This window comes from Arvicanthis niloticus, chromosome 5 (genome assembly GCF_011762505.2).
Source record: "Arvicanthis niloticus isolate mArvNil1 chromosome 5, mArvNil1.pat.X, whole genome shotgun sequence".
Lineage (NCBI taxonomy): Eukaryota > Metazoa > Chordata > Mammalia > Rodentia > Muridae > Arvicanthis > Arvicanthis niloticus.
The window spans coordinates 86556484-86577715 of record NC_047662.1 but is presented as its reverse complement, the minus strand read 5'-3'; the positions used below and the strand labels follow the sequence as shown (position 1 = coordinate 86577715).

The following is a 21232-nucleotide window of genomic DNA, read 5'->3' as shown; positions in this document are numbered from 1 at the left end:
CGATTGATCAACAGAGTATAAATTTAAATCTAAATTTAAATCTACAGGGCTATTTCTCCCAACCTACTGATGACTTTTATTAATTTATCCATTAAGATGAAGGGGTTCGATGAGACAGGGTTCCCTTACTCCTCCTGGCTGTTCCGGCACTGTCTATAAAGAATTAGCCACATGCACTCTTTGTGCTATCATTTCTGCTTCAAGATATTTACTGTTGGGGAGATAGTCAGCCATGACTATGCACACATGCATATCTATGTGAGGGCATCATTACAGAACCAACCATGAGACCAAAAGCAACGGGACAGACTGAGGAGTAGGATTATTTGGTAAATAAAAATGTACCCCACATGCTCAGTGGTTATGAGAATTAATTGCTCCTGTAGAGGACCTAGAGTCATTTCCCAGCACCCACATGGCCATTCAAAACTGTAACTCCAGTCCCATGGGATATGATACCCTCCTCTGACTTGCATGGGCAATGCACATCTGTGTATAACTCATTCGGCACACACAGAGATACCATGAAAATAAACAGATCTTTAAAAAAAAATGCCTTCAGGGGGTAAAATGTGTCCTACTGTAGACTTCTTTCCAGGAATATTAAAGAACAAATATCCTGAAAATCCTTCCAACATTAAAGCATCTGAACTTGTTGGGTTTTCGTGTGTGTGTGTTTATATATATATATATATATATATATATATATATATATACACAAATATATAAAATTATATACAAATATGTGTGTGTTTATATAATTTATGTATATATATACACAAATATATAAAATTATATACAAATATGTGTGTGTATGTGTGTGTGTGTGTGTTGTGTATGAAAACTCCACAAGCAGCTACTTGTGCAGTTTTCAGCCAAGGTAGCAAAAGCATCGAGTCTCCAAGGAAACAAAATATGTCAATAGGTCAGCAGAGGTAAAAGAAGGCCAATGTTAAGACCTCAGACCCCGTTAACTGTTAGGTCTGCTGTCCAGGCAGAACTCAGGAGGGCCTTAGAATCAGATATCAAGGATCCCAGCAACAAGCCCTTGGACATCAACAGGTGAAGCAGAGACCTGAACACAGACTCGCATCACAAGGGAGCAGGCACAGAAGTGTGACTGCCTCGGGACTTGGATGAAAGTTGCAGACTCTTCCTGAGAACTTATAGACAGACATCTGCCATTAATTAATCCGAGACTGAAATTAATCCTATTCATCTGGCCAGCAAAAACTCAAAGGGAAAACTGAACGTCTAGTGCCCATGGGTTAAAACAGAAGCAAAGGCATATGTTTTCCAAAGTTCTCAATGCCCAGAGGGAAAGAAACACACAAACTTCCACAGGCATGGGGAGGGGTCAGAGTCGGGAGGAAGGGCTGGGGGCTGGAGGAGCACTAAACATTTGGAAACAAGCCAGCACATACTGAAGTCATCAAAACCAACAAATGCAAAGTCTGTACATACTTGAGTTGTCGGAACAGCCTATAAAATGATAATCGTTTAATAAGAGGACATTATTAAAAGGATGATAGATTTAAAATTATTCCATTTGAAAAGGAGATAGTTGCAATGGCCCCAAAACCTAAAGGTGCTCGCCATGCCTGATGACCTGAGTTTGACGCCCCGAGGCAGCATGCTGGAAGGAGAGAAGGAACTCCAGCGGGTTGTCTTCTGACCTCTAAAAGCAGGCATCACTCACGTGCACCCTCCAACATCTCTCCCACAAACACAGAAATACGTAAATAAATGTTAAAAAGTTGAAAACAATTCAAAGTTTCCAGAAATGAAAACTCAAAAGAAAATAATGCACACAACAGAGAGCAGCTGAAGAGAGAATTAATACACTAGAGTTTTACTGAGAAGAAATTACACAGAGCGGCGAAAAGAATCTGAAAGTAAAGTTCAGGTGCAGGAAGCATTGCAGCCTCAGAAACAACTAAGAAACCCAACCTACGGAAGTAACAAGAGTAAAGAAATAGATCAAAACCAAAACATCCCAGATTACATGCATGGTGGCTCATGCCTGTAATCCCAGCATTTGGGAGGCTGAAGAAGAAAGAGTTCCATGAGTTTGAGGCCAGTCTGGGATACATAGAGTTCAAGGCTAGCCTGGGATGCAGAATGAGATATGTCTCAAAAAAAGAAAAAAAAAAAAAGTCCCAGAATTGGAAGAAGACATGAGTCCTCAGAATCAGAAAACAGAAACATTAAAACCAAAACAGAAACAAAAGTTTCCAGTCCAGTGATTAACACTATACACTTGACATGCTCATCTGTGAGTGTGAGCACTCTCAAGCCCAGAACAACATGCCTGCAGATCTCACAAACCAGCCTGCTGGTAATGCTGACAGTGTCTGGCTCTGGTGTCTGAGTTTCCTTCTTACATTGCTATCTAGGGGGTGGGGAGGGGACTGGGAGAACAAGAAAGCCAGTCAGGGATTTTTCATGTTGACACACATCTGGCATCAATTTTGACTCTTGGGAACCCAAGCAGTGGAAGCAAAAAGACCGGAAAACAAGGTAGGAGCTGAGACCACCTGTCTTAAAGCACATAAAAATTTACAATCCCCGGCAATCACAGGGGCAAAGTCAACATTTTCTAAGGCCATTCAAGACAGGATAGAAGAACAAATACCACCAAGAAAAGAAACAGAGCTGAAAACGTTTGCCTGCTGGTTCTATTTTCAATGACATCAAAACTACATCAGATATGAAACTTTTTTGGTAAGATATCTTAAGAACTTTCTGGAAGCCACAAGTCATAATCACTGGTAATAAAAACTCAGACCACAGGCAGAGCACTTTCATGTGAACTTTAATACATATCATTATCTAATGATAGGAAAACATCGCTGCCTACTTGAGCTCACACAAAATATCATGGCTCCCCTTGCTTCTTCCAGAAGCAGACCTCTGATGGCTGTTCCCCAGGCAAAGAACAAGAACACCAGAATTCAGAAGAAAGCTTAAATGTTTTCTATCTAGCCTTTGCCTGGTCTTTAAAGGTGACTTTGGGGTTATGTCCAAATCCACAGAGGACACAACAGGGAAAGATCAAGCCATCAAAGACAGTCGGAAAGCACTTCGTCCCTAGAAACATTACAACCTGCAAATAGTAAACTTCAAAGGCAGTAAGAACTATCCAGGCATTTATCATGTGTGCATATGTGGGTGATGGGTGTGTCTGCTTGGTTTTAATGATCAATTGACTGCAGTTTTACTAGTCTTACCCCAGCAGAGTGTTCTCAGCATAGTTTATGCAAAGGTGTTGATTATAAAATTGAATACAACATCTCTCACGACTGGAAAGAAACTTCTTAGAGTTACCCACTTCTTCCTTTTATCCAGTGTTTTAATCCTAACAGAATACCTGCTACGGAATCTCTGGTGAGTCCTTCAGTTACAGAAAGCTCACTACCTTCCAAGGCCAGTGGTGAATTCCTTGGGCAGGTCACAGAGGACAAATTCTTTCTTAAGAAAAGTTCAAAGCATGGTACCTAAAAATCCCAAGATGGGGAGGGGATGTAGGTCAGTGGCATGGAACTTGCCTATGATGTGCACGGCCCTGGGTTCAATCCCTAGTTCCATTAAAAATAATAATAATAATAATAATAATAACTAAACCCTCCAGGCTTATCAGGTGATGAAGTCAAAGATGACCTGGAAGGTTTCCTTCTCTCCTCTTTCTCCGTCCCTGCTTCTGCTTCACAAATGTTTCCAACCCCTTTCTGCTCTCACAGAATAAGATTATTTCTTCTCAAGAGTGTGTATCTCTGTATTACTCAAACACACTGCCTCTTTTGAATCCACAAAAGCAGACATGAAGTGACTAGGAGTGCCTCATGCTTGTAGCTGGTGGGATGGTTGAGGGCATAGAGCCCTGGTGAATCTTATCTCCAGTCCAAAGCTGTCATCTATGACAGGCTAGAAGCCCTTCCACTCATCACCCCACTCATGGTGCATGCGTGTATAAAGTAGGTATAAAAATTAAGCGATATATGGATAATAAATCATAAAAAACATACTTGCCAACACTGAAAATGCCTTTTTAAACAAAATACATAGTACAAAACACAGGGCCATTTCAAAAAGTATGGAAGAGTCTGTCTTCATCTCAAGCCAAAATTCACTGGATCATTTTGGAAGAAACTCAGGTTAGCAGTTCAAACAGCAAGGCTAAAAACCCAACATTCTGAAGCAACAGAATCCACACAGAGTAACGCACAGGAAAACACGTTACTCGTGATGAAGCCACTATGATTCCATAAGAGAACTTGATAAGTATAGAAAAAGAGGGGAAAAAAAACTACTACTGACATCCATAACATAATCTCAAATCTGGGCTGGGGTGTTTGGGGCAGCTCTGTTGTCATTAGGAAGCATGGTAGCCCGTGCGATGCAAATTGTGTGCGTACAGAGCCAAGGCTGTGGTAGTTTGAGATGCATTCAGTTATTTGACCCCATGGAGAGTCATGATTCGCTCACTGTGTAAGAAGCTGGGTAGGAAGGAGGTATCTCAGATGTGGAAGGAGGAGGGCAAGGCAGTGAACTGGATGGGGCATGAACTGCTAGAAATAAAAGCACCCATCATGACTACTCTCTCACACTTGATCAATTCGCTTTGTGGCTAAAATTACAAAATTACAAGTCTAGAAGAAGAGAGAGAGAGAGAGAGAGAGAGAGAGAGAGAGAGAGAGAGAGACAGGAAGAGAGAGAGAGAGGAAGAGGGAGAGAGACAGGAAGAGAGAGAGAGAGGAAGAGGGAGAGAGACAGGAAGAGAGAGAGAGAGGGAGAGGGAGAGAGACAGGAAGAGAGAGAGAGAGAGAGAGAGAGAGAGAGGAGAGGGAGGGCAGAGAAGAGGAAGGAAACTCCAGCCACAGAACAAAGAATTCCTCTAATACACTGGAAGGCCAGTAGATTTGGCCTACAGCCTGTATGAAGTCTAAAATGTCATTCTTTCAAGTTCGACTTTCAGATGTTACTTGTGTCAGAGCCATATATTTAATAGAGCTATCTCCCCAGATAAGCGAGCTCAAGCTCAAAGCAGTCAATGGCTGCAACAACAATAACAATAACAACAACAACAACAATAACAACAACTATAACAATACAATGATAATAATAGCAACAATGATAATAACAATAACAACTATAACAACAACAAAACCAACAATGATAATAATAACAATAATAGATCATAAAGGGTCATTTTTCTATGTTACAGGATGAAGACTGGATTTCCTTCTTCCCATATCAAGATGGTATTCAAATATCAAATAAAAAAAGTACTCATATAATCCTTCCTGTCTCTGCCTGTCTTTCAGACCTGCATTCAATACTTGAGTTCCAAATACAGATATAAACTTCAGCCAAAACATCCAACCACAGAACTCATTCTGAAAATGCCCAGAATCAACCACTCCACAAGCCAATGCCAGTCCTCAAAACTGCAAATGCAATAACCATGTCCCTGACCATGTGGTAAAAGACGAATCCAATTAATGCTGCCTTAAAAATAACTGAAGAAACTCTTCTCTTGTTGTCCCTAATTGCCCATCATGGGACTTCAGAAGCCAGCCATGTGGCAGAGACAGAAGGAAAAAACAAAACAAAACAAAACACTTTCTGACCATTGTACTTCTTAACCCTGAGTGAACCCAGTGGAACGCACTAATGGACTCCTAAGGCCTTCAGAGAGACTATAATCTGTCAAACATTTACAATTACAAGGGGATCAATAAAAATAGCCTCACTGAATAATTCCTTTCCAGTTCGCTCTCGGCTTTTGATTTAAAAGAAAATATAGTGAAAGGAAGGGGAAAACAGTGCCCACCCCACCCCCATAATAAAATTTTGTTAAAAATTCTAAGACTAGAGGGGACTTTCAAGGTTGCCTAATAAACTGTGCTTTGCTCCTCCAGATGTGTCAGTCATCAGGCATGTCACTGTCAAGGGCAATTTCAACAAAGCTAACAACAACTTTTCTTCTCAGTATTTCCTCGAGTGACTATTCACCTTGTCACCCAGAATGTTCTGTGACACCTCAAAATCTTCTATTCAAACCGAAGCTGAACATCCACACCGATGCTTACACTTGAATACAGTCTCTGCCCTTGAACATCAAATTACCCAGCTTCCTGATCCCTCAGATCTCCCGAGGCCCAGCCTCAGCGCATGCTCAGTCCTCAAGCTCCCTAACGCCAGCCTGCTAAGTCCCACAGTCCTTTCTGCTAGTCTGCCCTCTGACACTATCAACATGATTAAAATCTACACCGCCACTCTTTTCTCATTCATAACCACCAGAGACCCCGTGGGAAGGGGGAAAAAAAACAGAGACAAGATAAGGCTGTCACTATGAATCAGCACATTCTAATCCCAGCTGAGCCCTAAAGCTGTCATTTCCCTCGGCTCTCTCCATTCCATCACAGTGCCTCTTCTCTCCAAGAAAGCCCCCAGTCCGCATGTCCACCATGGCGAAGGCAGTGGATGTTCTTCACGAAACTCCACAGCGCTTCCTCCAGCCTCCCTGCTACCACCCACCACATGAATGATTTGGGATGTTCTTCTAATCTTCCTCTCTAGTCTTTGTACCACATTCATCCTCCCGACCTTGGGCACACAGAATCCCAGGTGCTGCCTCGGCCTCCAGACTGTCAAATGAGCTGAAATGAGGGTCTCATATACGCTATTTGGCAAAAGCCTGTCACCTTGCAATTTATAAACTAATCAATAATTGGTCATCATCGGCCAGGATAGCCTTACTCCTATAATGTTATCCTCCTGCCTCTGAGTCTTCAGCATGTCCTACTGTGGTCATAGGCTGACACTGTCCAAAGTGGGGCTGCTACCAGAAACACACAGCACCACACAGAATTGGACCGCAGGCAAAGGACGAAGTGTTAAATTCCGAAAGCTTGAACTTGCTCGCATTCAGCAACTATCAAGCATAAGATTTTATACAAAGAAGTATTTCTAGGCAATATCCTGAGGTGCCAGCCCATCATTCCACAAGGAATGTGGAGTATGCAGCAGTATCCCCCTCAGATTAAGGCGGCAGAGCTACTTGTCTGAACTGTCTCCCTTTGGCTCACAGCTGCTTTCCTGAGATAAGCTTTGGCACCATGCCATAGACCTGTACTGAACAACTGAACGATTTGGCTTTTTCAACACTCTACTGTTGGACTCACAAAAGTGTCCTGAATCAGGTATGGTGGCTCATCCCTATAATCTCAAGTCATGGGAGGCTGGGGCAGGAGGATTGCTGTCAGTTCAAGGTCTTCTTGGGCTACTGTGTAACTAACACCTTGTCTCCAGAAAAATAGTGATGATGATGAGGATGAGGAAGAGGAAGAAGAAGAAGAAGAAGAAGAAGAAGAAGAAGAAGAAGAAGAAGAAGAAGAAGAAGAAGAAGAAGAAGAAGAAGAAGAATTGTGTTTAGAGACACTGCCTACTACTTTAAACTGTCTATAGTTTGACAAACCACAGAGTATACCCTGTCTCCTCCCCATACCATGAAGAGCCATGTCCCTGGTCATTCATGTACATGGGCTCTCTGGATCACACCGATTGCCCTATCAGCTACCTGGAAGGTTAGGCCAACTGTTTGGTCCTTTTCTAGTGGGTGGACTGGATCCTGAGATGAACGCTCAGTGTTTGTCTCTGCTTAAATGTATACATTCAGCCCCTCACTTCTCCTGTCCTTCCTACATCACTAAACTTTATTATATTCAGTAGTAAGATACACACATGACTAACTTCGAGTAGCTCAAGTATGGCACCATTGAGCTCTCCCTCCCACTGTTTTTGAGTTCATGAAGCCAGTCTATTGTATCAACTTTGTCTCTCCAAAGACACATTGGATGGCAAGTGTGTGTCTCTTGTGACCACTTCGGATAACGGATGAAAGGAGGAAGTGTTTTTAACAAAGTTCATCATAAGGTTGAAGCATCACTGTCTCCCGGAGGAAAATGAAGCCGAGGCACACTAACATGGAACATAGACACCAGACACGCATGGGTACAAACAGCATTTGTTTAAACCCTTCACTGTTTACTTTAGGATACTTGTCCCATCTTAAATCATCCAATCCACTTATGTCACAGAAAAGCATTCATGAGGAATATTTCACCATCATGTGATAAATGAATCCAGCTAGATACTAAACGTCTCATGACTGATTAAAGTCAGTGAGTTCAAAGGGCAAAGGACAGCTGGAGATGTTCTCAGGTAGAGTGCAAGTCAGTAGGGTATCATGGCAGAGCATCTACCAGTGAGGTAGAGGCACCTTCCCCTCCATGCCATTCAAAGACAGGCTATTAATAAAATTTCCTGTCTTTCTGATCACTTTCCATGTTCTAGGGGCACATTTTGCTCACACTGATGTCTGTTTTCACTTTGGCTGTGCCATCTGAAGTACGAAGTGTGAGCACTGTCTTGGGTATCAGTTTCATCATCACTGACACTGGCTAGTAAAAACTGTCTTTGTGGTTTAAGACAGCAAATTCTGTCTCCAGGACCACACTCCAAAGAAATCACCTCAGAGGTTATAAATATGGCTCAGTCAAGAAAATGTTCCTCTTGCCAGCACAAGGACACACACACACACACACACACACACACACACACACACACACGAAAAACCAAAAGAGCTTCCCATATCTGTATTCCCTGCAGGAATGAACAGCCACTGAGTCTACATGAGGCCCTTTCTAGCTATGCCACTGAGCTGAGGGGGCAGGAGGACAATGCCTGTGCCTAGCAAAGATTTCAACTAGGAAAAGATTACCAGAAAACATCCGAAAAACTTGACAATGGCTCTCTCTCAATAAGAAGGATTATGGCTTCCCTTTTTCTCATTATACTTTTTAATCTTCTACAGTGAAGTTTAAAAGTTCAAGAATATTTTGTGTGCTTGTAAACCAAGTGTTATTGCTCGCAGATTAGTGTAAAAGAGTTACACAGAAAGCTGTGGGGAAAGTCTTCTTTAAGATAGTAAGCAACTCTGAGAAGAAAGGGTTGATCTGGCTTCTGCCTCGTCATCACTGTTCATCATCCAAGCTAGCACAGGAACTCAAAACAGGCAGGAGCTGGAGACAGGTGCTGATGCAGTGCCCATGGAGGGGTGCTGCTCACTGGCTTGCTCCCCATGGCTTGTTCAGCCTGCTTTCTCATAGAACCCAGGACCACCAGCCCAGGGAAGGCAGCACCAACAATAGTCTGGCCCTCCCCTGTCAATTACTAATTAAGAAAATGGTCTTCAGGTTTGCCTACAGCCTGATCTTACGGAGACATTTTCCCAATTGCGGTTCCCTCCTCGCCGATGGCCCTAGTTGGGTCAAGCTGACATAAAACTAGCCAGTACAGTGGTTAAATGAAGTATTCAGCAACTTAATGGCTTATTATCATGCTATTAAAATTCAATTCCAAATGTGTTACCATGTACAGCAGTGGCTTACAATATGGCCCATAGAAACACAACACATTCATTGCCTCTAAAAAGAAGCAGACCATAAAATAGGCCATAATGGAAACAGGCCATAAAAGAAAGGGGGGGAAAAACAGGTTAAACGATAATTCTATTCATTATGGAGCTGCAAATATGAGTGTGTTTGTTATTTATATAGTGTATAGTTTCAGAAACATTTTAATATCTTGAGCAGTATTTCACATAAAAGCAAATCATTTTAAAGCAGAGGTACACTGTTTACATATTTGACGTGTGTTGGGTGAAAATTTTACCCACTAGTTTGTCACTAACATGGGATGAAAAGAAGGAAAAAGGAGAGGAGGAAAAGTGATATGTATTCTTCATGTGTGAGAACAACTTCAAAGCCAGCCAGCAGCATCTGCCATGATGACTACTGCCCAGAGTTAATACTTGTCTTTCCAGTCAAAATCCTATGCTGGTCACCTTAGCCTGCCATAACATACTGTCACTGATTATGTAGACTGAGTGACATGTATTTTTTACAAAGATTGAGCTAGAAACTGGAGATCAGGGTAGCGCGTGGCTACTTGTGCTGCTGGCTCCGTTGTGGATTTGATCGCATCTTCTGTGTGTACATAAGGCCTTTCCTCAGGGTACCTGTATGGAGAGCGCCACCCACATGACCTCTCTTAATGTCAGCTATTCGATAAGGCCTATCTCCGAACACAGATACATCGGAGACCAGAGCTTCAATCCTCTCGGTCTTTGGGGAAACCCTATCCACACCAAAGATTGGATACATTTTACTACACATACATCAGTGCTGTAGTAACCTGTCGGAGCATGAAAGCTCCAATTCCTACTCCTAGGAAAATGTTACTCACTCAGATGAGCATTTGAGATCCGTGGCCCTCTGCTTAGACATAGTCAAATGCTTTACAGCTAGGACTTTCTTGAGTAGTCCACGGCGGAACACCTGCTTCGGGGTCAAGATCGCTTGGAAACAAGCGTTCACCTGTTGCTTCCAATTCCAAAACAAAACGACTTCTTTCAAGGAAGCTTTTGTCTTTCATGTACACTGCTTTTCTCTCAGGCTGACACAGGAGGCCTTTCTCAGAATCTTCACAATGCATGGGAGTGCTTTGTGTTCTTCCTGGCTCCGGCTACTGTAAGCCTCAACTAACCACATGGCTCCGCCCCCTCTTGGACCAACCTATCTCTGGTATTAGCCTGAAGCAACACCCATGCCCATTACCTGCCTGGACCAATGCCTCGTCTGATTCCTAACACTGCCTGTACCTGTGCTCCAGATTGAGAGCCTGGATATCTGTCTGGTTTCCATGTATCAGTCAACCTAAGGAGAAAGAACCCAAGAGCAAACTGGGGGATACATGCTGATGAATCAGCCCCAGACACACTACATTAAATCCTCGGTTGCCTGAGCTTCCAGATAAATATTGACTATAAACAAGAAATTAGGTAGACTTTAAAAATAAAAGGCATGACCTTATTTCTCCCTCAATGTCTAAACAACTAAAGAGAAATAGAATAGAATTCTCATACTGCGATGTGGGAGTGTAGAATGGTTTGGATAACAAGAATGATATTTAGGCGTGTTTAAGTCAGTTGATTTAACACATTGGTAAGAAAAGCTACACTGGTGTGGGAAACGGTGGCCAGGGGCTAGCAAGTGTTAGTTGTGATTTGGCTAAGTTTTGCAGACCCAGTGGGAAGCATAGTGACTATAGTTAAGATTATCTTATAAGTAGGCATGGAAGTACATGTCTGTCATACCAACACCTGGGAAGTAGAGGCAGGAGCATCAGGAATTCAAGGTCATCCTTACCTGAACAGTAAGTTCAAGACTAGCCTGGGTTATATGAGACCCTGCCTTAAAATAATAACAATAATAATACATGCATATATTAATATAATTATTAATATACATTATATGTATTGTGTATGTATGTATATGTATTATACAATATATGTATATATACAATATATGTATAATATATTAATAATACATGCATATAATAATACATATATTTTAAATTAGCTCAAAAGTGTGTCATATGTGTGCCAACCCCTCCCCAAATAAATAAATAGATACGATATTGGTAACATTAACTAGCTTGACAGATTGGATTGATCATCCCGCGGTATCAAATTATCACATAGCACTCTTTAAATAAACACAGTTATACATCAATATACTTGTCAATTTCAATACCATAAATCTGATTAGAGAAAAGAAAAAACCAACTTTTCAGGTACTTTTTAACCTATCCTTAGGTCATCCCTCTGAAACATTACTCAAATGTGAGATAGCCATTAAACTGAAAGTGGTCCTCCCCGACTCCTAGTGCCGCCATCCTTTGCAGTGAAGTGACACCACTCACTCTTCGATGGATTTTACACAATGTCAATAATTCACAATTTAGATACTTGACATTTTTTTTCTAGAGTAAACATTGCAGATAAATAAATCTAAGATAATCCTACTTTTCCATCTTCACTGAACGACCACAACTAAAAAACCAGCTTTTTAAATCCAAGTGGCCAAGCTAAAGCCACCGGAGAATCACCTTCCCAAACCACAGAAGGCTAAAAACTGCACAGCAGCCTCCCGACTGTAGAAAGAGCTTCTCGGATGAGATCATCTAAACGGTTAAAACTGAGTAGCAAACTAAAAGCACAGCGCCGAGCCGCCAGACTCTAAGCCTGAGGAATGATTTGTGCAAACTAGGCTCTGAATTCTCTAAGAAGGGCCTGGAAAGGCTGGGGAATGGCCTTGTGGACAGCAGTAGGAAGCTGGCACTCGGGTCTTGGTTTCCTGTCTCTCAGTCTCAAACTTGCTTTATAGATTTCCAGTGTATAATATTTTAATTCTTCACACAGCCTTTTGAAAGTGGTAGAATTTTACCATGGCAAAACAACCTAATGACAAAATGAACATCCTAGCAAAATGATAATTCTTGGTGCAATGAAGTCACCCAGAAGCTATACAATAGCCAACCATCTGGTCTTCACTAATCAAAACCTTAACTTGGCTATTCGAATTTTGTACAGATTATGGGAAGTTATTAAATTGGTAACTTCTCTATACAGTTGTAGTGTTTTTAACCCAACTGAATCTACTTGTACCACATGCTATGTAAAGCTTTGTCTAACTTCTAATAGAGCCAGCCATCAATACATGCTAGCTATTAATTGGCAATATTCTAAAGGTTTATCACGCAAAACTGTTTCAACAAACACTTATACTCATTTCAAAAAACAAAAAAACAAAAACAAAAACAAAAACAAAAACAAACAAAAAAAAACAAAAAAAACCTAAAGTCATTTCTATTCCTGTGTGAAATCTGCTAAGAGGTAGGTGGGGAGTTACAAACAGGAAGCTTCACCAAGTAACACATACACAAAGAAAGTCCAACTCATCAAACAGAAGATTGTCTTTCATCATTCATGTCTTCTTCGTCTGTGCAGTCCCACACACATGTGGCTGATTAGTCTGCTGCAGAGGCGAGCCATCTCATTCTGCAGACTCAGCACTTCCTCAGGAACGCCTGAATCTCTCAGATGTCAAATGACGCTCTGTACTCAATCACTTATGTGCCTACATTCAGCGCACTGATTATACCTTCATTTCTACACCGTGATCAGGTGGTCAACATTCTCCTTCCCACTAGCCTCTAGGCCCCATGCCTCCAGAGATGATGACCTCTTTCCTCGGTGGCCCCATTGCAACTGATTATAGTAATAGACACAAAATGGATGCATGCCATGAAAAAATAGAATACAGGAACCTAATGTTCACCTAGGCATCATACCAATCATCAATCAAAAACACTTGAGGGGCGGGAGCTACATCTCAACTGAACATGTGCATACTTATTGTCCTTATCATTATTGCCAAAGCAGTCATACATCAAGTACTTGCATAGAATTGATTTATATAGACTACAGGTCATTTAAGTAGTCTAAAGTTGGTCTAAAGTATAGAAGGAGATGGGCCCCTTGGTGTGTCACAATGACACCATTTTACATAAGGGACTTAAGCACCCATGCATTTTGGTATCCCACTCCCGAAATAAATACTCAATACTAAAGCATGACTGGACTTAAAAATCTCTGCCACATGAGACCCAATAAAAGGCTTCTTTGGAAAACTGTTATAAAGTGAAAAACATAAGTAAAAGAATGGAAATAGAGCAAGAAAAGAAAATGCAAAATTCTTTGATGGATGTCAGAGTAAGATAGAAGCTTATTATTTAAACACTGACTTTGTGAAGAGGGAAGTTTATGGGCATATAGTAACCAGCAAAATGGAAAACCAGATGTGTCCACAACACCACGCCGCATATGCACAGAACAAACAAGACAGGGAAAAAGACACAAGTGAAAGGACGGAAAGGCCAAGAGAGACCTCAGACAGAGCCATATGAGATTGCCTCTTTGCAGGTTAAGATCAAGCCCTCCTCCGCTGGACTGTAAATATCATGAAACTAAGCTCTATCTTATTTATTCTAGCATGCTTAATGATCACAAATACATTTTTATTTATTCAGGTATTTATCATAATCAAATTCATTCAATGTTTTATTTAAAAAACAAAAAGTTTTTGCCATGCGTAGTGTATTGTACTAGGCACAGGGCAAACAGCAGAAAACAAAATAATTCTTTCTTAAGAATTTTGCCTTGGCTAAGAAGTCAGAAATGAAGAAGGGACTACCAGGCAAGCTTGACACACAGGAAAGATCATTCTGTCTTACAGGCAGGTGATAAGGGAAGGTCTCACTAAGAGGGCGGTGACCTTTGAGGCAAGACTGGGCGGGAGCAAGGATTTAGATACCTGGGGAGAAAACTTTCTGGGGAGAAAAAATTCTAGGCAGAGTCAACAGACAGCCCTGGAAGCCCCAGTCTTTGTGTAGATAAGCTCAGGCTAGTGATGGCTTAGGCTAGCAGCATGTAGCAATGCACTGAGAAGCACAAACCCGGAGACGGAAAAGAAGCAGGCAGAGAAAAGAGGTGATGATTAAATATGAAGCATATCACATGTAGTGACTATTACTCCTTTGTTAGAAATTTAATCTGAAATATTTTAATGGATTGCACAGACAGTTTAGCTACAAAGCAAAATGAATAGTGAATATTCAGTAGGCCCTAATATTTTAAGAACTGCAGGAAATCATTCCAAAACATAATAAGGAAGTCTGGTTTTGGTTTGGGTTAGGGAGACCATTCGGCCCAGGTTGGGTTCAAAGTTGCTATATAGCTGAAGTTGATCTCAAGCCCCCAATCCTTCTGTTTCCGCTTCCCAGGGACCAGGATTACAGATGAGAGCTACTATGGCCAGAATCAGGAAGACACTATGGAGTGCTGAGACTACAGATGAATCTCCTATGCATCCCAGATATTCCAGTGTGTGCTATTCTCACTGCAGAGTGAAATAAGCATGAATTTCAACATAGGATTTGGTCATCGTAAACAGGAATTGACCCCAGCCCGTGTAAACAACAAAGGTGGACCAAGTCCTACCGCTTACCTCAATAGAGCAGTTAAAGTTTAGAATGACTTCCAGAGACTTTTCTGAAATGTCCATGGGAGCCTGTTGAAGTTACTAAGAGAACACCTCCATCCGTGTAGTTTTAGACATGTCTAGAACTAACAACCCCCACTGCAACCATCTCACACCCTGGTGCCCCATCTGGTAATGGCATCATAAAGACTATTTTAGTTCTGTTCAAGACCGGCCCCATGCACACTAGCATGATTTGCCAGAAGCCATATATTCCAGGCATCTTCTCCAAGCCTGTCATTCACTCGCATTCCTTCTGGGCCTTCCTTCTGACTCTTAGGCACTGACCTCACACCAGCATCCAGCTGCTGTACCAATCACTCAACTACTTCAAGGCAGGCAGAGCTTACCCTCCACCCTCAGAAGTGTTTGGAGAACTCTGTGTAAACTTTGGTTTGGAATATTTATCACTGGCTCCCTGATCGAGCCATCTCTGACCGTGTCTTTCCATGTTTATAATCTAATTGAGAGCAAGACCCGTGCTTTTTTGGCCACTGTTTAATTTTTCTTTCTGAGTGTTCTCAGGCACGCACGAGGATCTGGAGTCCTCTGAGATATGCACAAAAGTTAACTGACAGGCTCTCAGATAAAAATGCCTTGAAAGAGGATGTTGCTGAATCTGGAGAAGTCAGTCAGCCTGCCCTGGCCTTTGAACCTTTGTGCCTGTGTCTACTCAGCATCGAGGAAGCCAAGGGCTTCTCTGTGGATCTGCAGCAGAGAGTGGGGCAGGGTGAATGCTTCCTTTTCTCAACATGACAATAATCCTTTCCCCAACAAATCACAGTCCAAGGAGGCAAGCAACCCCTTGACAAAAGGCAATTCTGCTTCAGCTGAGCTGGGTTCTTCCAAGAGAACTCACCACCCTTATCGTCCCCTGATTAGACTTCTAAGGAGGTGGGGGAGAGAGTCTTTGTTTACTGCTCTTAGAGGGCAACCTGCCTATAATGAATAACCCCACCTGTCTTCTCCATTCCACAAGTGGTTCCAGGCCTTCCCCTGGTGCCTCATTTTCTACCTAACAAAGGGCTCACAGATGCTCAGCACATGTTCCCAAATGCCCCTCCTCCTCTTGCTTGAGACCCAGGGGCAGCAGAGCCCTTGTGGAAAGAACACGCCCTGCAATGGCATTATTCATTTTGACTGTCACACAGCTGGAAATGGTTTTCTGTTTCCCCTTTCATAAGAGTCATTCCAGTCACTGACAAGAGCTCTATATTGGATGAAGTCAGGCTGTGTTTAAAAAGAGCCCATGCAGGCTCTTCTGGCTTCTGCTTGTCACTTTGGATGGCAACCTTCGGTACAGCCTGGCTAAGACAAGGGAGAACAGAGATGAATAGAGACAGGCTGGCACAACTGCACACAACTATATAAAAATAGAGCCATGCGTGCAAGCAAGCACATACAGTGTTCTAGGCTTGGGTAACCCAAGGCCAAAAATAGAAGGTTGTAGAACAAACTGACGACAACTTCGTTACCTCAGATAAGCAACTGACGTGGCAGAGGTCTCGTCTCTTACTGTAGACCTATGTGTACTGTTTGGATGACTACAAAAAAAAAAATCTACTTTTACAAATAGATACAGTGCTAGGTGCTTTCTATAATGCTTGTGTTCTTAAGTGACAGCAACAAGACCTTAAAAGTCAAACACCAGACTCTGAAATTTCTAGGAAGACAGCCATAAACCGAACATAGAAATTCACAAGTTGGGTCAAAAGCAGGAATATCCAGAAGGGAATGGAAGCAAGCCAAGGCCACAGACAAGGCGCTGCTGGGTCTGGCACTATATTTCTCCAGCTCTCAGTTAAATCTTGGTGAACTGTCTTACGTTTATAAACTGAAGGCCTGAATACCAGGCTCCGACTCCTTCACTGAGGGGAAACCCTGAGGACTTCGTAGGTGCTGAAAAATGGAAGAAAAACCCAGAAGTTGAGTGAGAGAGAGGGATCATAATAGAATACCGTCTGCGTGTCAGAAGAGGCCTTACATAGCTTGTTTTCAACTGTTCCCCAAGTTTGGATGGACATTTAACAAATGCCTATTGAACATGAAATGAATGAATGAATGAATGAATGAGCCATAAACGGGATTAAATGAAGGGCCCATGAGGATAGAAACTAGACTTGAGAAGCAAATCATATCAATACATGTTCCTGTTTCACAGATGTAAAAGAAAAGCCTTTTGACTTACCGAGCCCAGCTAGAGACCTCCTGACTCCCTAGCTCGATCCCCTCTGTTCTCAGGCTTGGCTTATCTCCTCCGGTCCTTCAGAGTCTAATGTCCCATGGTTCCTCCCAGATCTTCCACAACTCCACTTCCAATGCCTTGACCCTTGACTTGGAAGGCCAAGTCCCCTGCTCCTTAGCCTTTGATGCCCCATCATCCAGAGCCTTCACTAGCTTCTTCTTAGAGGTGGAGGGAACCTGAATTGTTCATTTATGTCTATCCCTGGTACTTAGCACGAGGCCTGCATGCATCGACAGTCAGTCACATACTACTGGGCTTGGGCAGATCTTGCTTTTGCTGCCCGGCATCCATCTCCCTCCAAAGAGCCAGGACTATCCTTTACTGGGACAGAAATTCACTGAAGACTTAGGAGAATCACTGGGACACAGGGTGACCACGATAGGAACACTAATCTGGGCCATTGTTACAAATTTAGATAAGGGGAGAAGAAATCCCCTCAGGTGTGCAGCAGTTCATCCGAACATTCGGGGTGTTGGGACAGGAATGGCTTGCTATGAGTCAGAAGCCAGGCTGAGTTTCATAGTTCAGGCTAGCCTGGGCTACAGTATAAGATCCTGTCACAGAAGGCAGGAAATGGGAAGCGCTGGAGTAATTGGAAAGGGAGAGTACCAAGCTAGCTGGGGAGAATGGTTCCCAGGAGCAGCCCTTCTGAAGCTTGCATCTCCGAACGCACGGGCACGCAGAATGTCCACAACAGACAAGGAGTCTTTTAAATGACAGTTACAGCCTAGGCAGAGATGTACAACCACACGTTCCCAGCCAAGCTTTCCCTTTCTTTAGAGGAAGAGACTGGTTTTGAAGGCATTTTCCTTTATTTCCGTGCTACCACAAGCGCATCCCGGCCTCCCCGACTCGGGCTCGTACATGTTTGTTTTAGCACTGAACTAAAGTCGAGAGTCTACCCGGTCATTATATCACTTTTTTAAACAGTACCACAAAAAGAAAATAAATTATAACCTAAATCCATGGATGTATTAAAATAGTCCCCTTTCATTTTCAGAAGAGGGGAGGGGAGCCCTGACTTTGACGTGAACCTTCCTAGCGCTGGCTGGCCAGCAGAAAAGAATGTCCAGGTAGTAATACAATTCCCTGGGCCTGGTGCAGCAAGCTGGTCGTGGAAGAACAAACACTATAGTGAACTCACACTAACTTACCAGGACAAAGAACCAAGCCATAGCCAGACAATCCATCACTGCTAAAAAGTGACCTTTTGAGAAACCCTAAAATAAAATAGGTCAGCCTTGGACTTCTTAAATTAATTAACTAGTTGACTCTTTTCTTTAACCATGCCAAACTGAAGTCCCCATACCTTGCAGAAATTTTAAAAATCAATTAATTAATTAATTGAAAGCAACTAAGAGGATCAAGCATTAAATTATATCTAGAAGACAATAAAATGCTGACCAAACCTCTTTTAATGATCTGTCTTCTTAGCCTCTCTATACTCAGGTGTAATTCAAAGTCTTCACCCAAATCAGCTTGACATGCAGCTGAAAACTCATGTATTCTCACCAGTCACACAAAAGCAGACGGCAGGAGAGGGGTCCTGCAATCTTCAATGGAATGCCACCAAGAGTTCCCCTGAAGACAGAGATCTCTGCTTCAGAGATGAAAAAAATAAAACCAGTACTTACTACTCTCCAAGTTACTCTGAGCAAGGACATTCTATTGGAGTATTGGAAGTTAAACTACAAAGGAGTCTACTCCCCCACCCCACCCCCACCTCCATCCTTTAAAAGATGTATTAGCTCTATTTCTGCACCAATAACAACCCTCTCTGGTCTGTACTACACATAGTCCGCTCTGTGGTTAAGATACTATGTATAATATAAACAGGGTCAAGAATGCCAGTTGTGGAGAAGAGTCATGTTTAAGTTAGCATTAGCCACAGGCTACCCCCAAACAGAAAAATGAAAACATCCCATGGCCAGCATTCTGTCTGCAGAGTGACTTCAAACACACATGCTCAAAAGACCCCACAAGGCCCTGTGCAACCCATGAGCCTCATCCGTTTTTACTAAATTAAGTTTCCCAAAAGGAAGCTATCATTTGGATGAGGCAAGGGGGGAAGAAATGACACGCAGATTGTTCTAGAAGCTTTACATAATAGCATTAAATAAATTGGCAATGATGCCACACAACTTACTAGCCATGAATTTACAACAGAATATAGGGGAACACACATTCAGTCATCCCTCAAACATTTTTACCTCTGCTCTTCTGCTAACTGGTATGACTTGGGGGAGGGGGTTGTCTCAGGCATCTTGGGGCTAAATAATGACAAGCCATAACTCCTTAAAGTGATATCCAGGCCTTTTCCACCACCACCATGGACCATGACAAGCACCTCTCAGGTCCTCACTGTCCCCATCGATCTTTGAGCCAGGCTGTTTGTCTCCACCACAGTTGGGATTTCAGGTTCTGCTCCCAGTGTGCCAAGGTTCTCAAGACTTCTATTTCAGCACATAGTGAAGCAATATGGCACACATAGTCTTCACTGTCTATACCACAGCTATTTGTATTCCCACCTTCTGCATTTCAGCTTTGACTAAACCTTTCTCTCCATTTTCCTTGTATCTGTTACAACAAGAATTCAATTTGTCTCCTTCTCTCCCAATATTTAACATCCCTGACAGATACTTAAACACTGACACAAAAGAGCCTTTCGAATTATCATCCTTTGCAAAAAAGTAAGAAACCAGACAGAAGTAAGATGCTGACTTAGTTAGCAAAGCCAGAGCTGACTTATGGGTTGGTTTTATGACATTATACCTCACCTTAAAGTAAATCCCATTCCTCACATGGGTAGGCTTGATGATCCCAAGGAAGAGAGAGAGGAAGGAAAGAAGGAAGAAGAGGATTGAGAGAAGAAAGGGAAAGAAAGAAGGACAGGAGGAGGAAGGCATGGAGAGGGAAAAAGAGGAAAGGAGAGAGGTAGGGATGCAAGGAGGAGGGAAGGGGAGGAAGGGAGGGAAGAGAGCAGATGAAGAGGAGGAGGAGGGAGGAAGAGGGAAGGATTGAAGGAGGCACTGAGGGTGGGTGGCCACATATTAAGCACAGACATTAAAAACTTGACCTTAAACTAAACTTCTAAAGACATTATGAGTCAAATACTTGTAACTTCCCACTGAAATCAGCATGGTGTGTTCTGTTCCAAGCACAAATTTTTATACCAAGTGTCTGAAGTGATCCCTTTTCCTAAAAAAATCACAAATTTCAGACTGAATGTTATTATGCCCTCAAAGACTCGGCAACCAGGATTTATTCTTCCCCTGAATGTCCCACTAGGTCAAACGACAGATTCTGCAAAACCCAACATCTACGATAGAATCTGAAAAACAAAATCAAATTACATTCTGGAAAATGCTAACTCTGAATGAAAACAGAAGTCTCTAAAACGCTGCCGCTTAAATTTCCACTTCTGTGATTTCTTTACCATCATTCACAGGGACGCTGAGCCTTGGATGGTAGTGGCAGCTCCCCCCGAGCTGAGGATGCAAAGGGCAGGGTGGGCGGGCAGGTAGTGCCTAGTAGAAACCACAAGAATTGCTTAGTCCTCATGTCAGTTTTAGGCAACTTCAAAGGATGGCAGGAGAAGAAATTATTGTTGGTTCCCTCGTGGGGGAAAGAAAGGAAGAAAGAGAAAGAAAAAAAGAAAGGAAGGAAGAAAGGAAGGAAGGAAGGAAGGAAGGAAGGAAGGAAGGAAGGAAGGAAGGAAGGAAGGAAGAAAGAAGGAAGGAAGGAAGACAGACTAGAGCAAGCCAAATCCCCTCCCTCCAAACATCCCCTTGCTGATGGGTTTCTTTTATCCTACCTTCTTTCTGTTTCCCTCCCATTTCCCCGCTAGGCTAATTTTTCCCCCATTTTCCTTCAACTTCAACTATTCTATCATGGAGGAATCACCCACCACCAGTTTAAAGTTATGGGGAAGATGGTTGAAACAGCAAAGATCACCCCACCCATTCATTTTCTTGATGAG

General features: G+C 42.4%; 1 protein-coding gene across 9 annotated transcripts in view; it reads right to left on the bottom strand.

Annotated features, from left to right (window-relative positions):
* Lpar1 (lysophosphatidic acid receptor 1) overlaps nucleotides 1–21232 on the bottom strand; it is a 108681-nt gene that overhangs the window by 84759 nt on the left and 2690 nt on the right. The window lies entirely within an intron of this gene.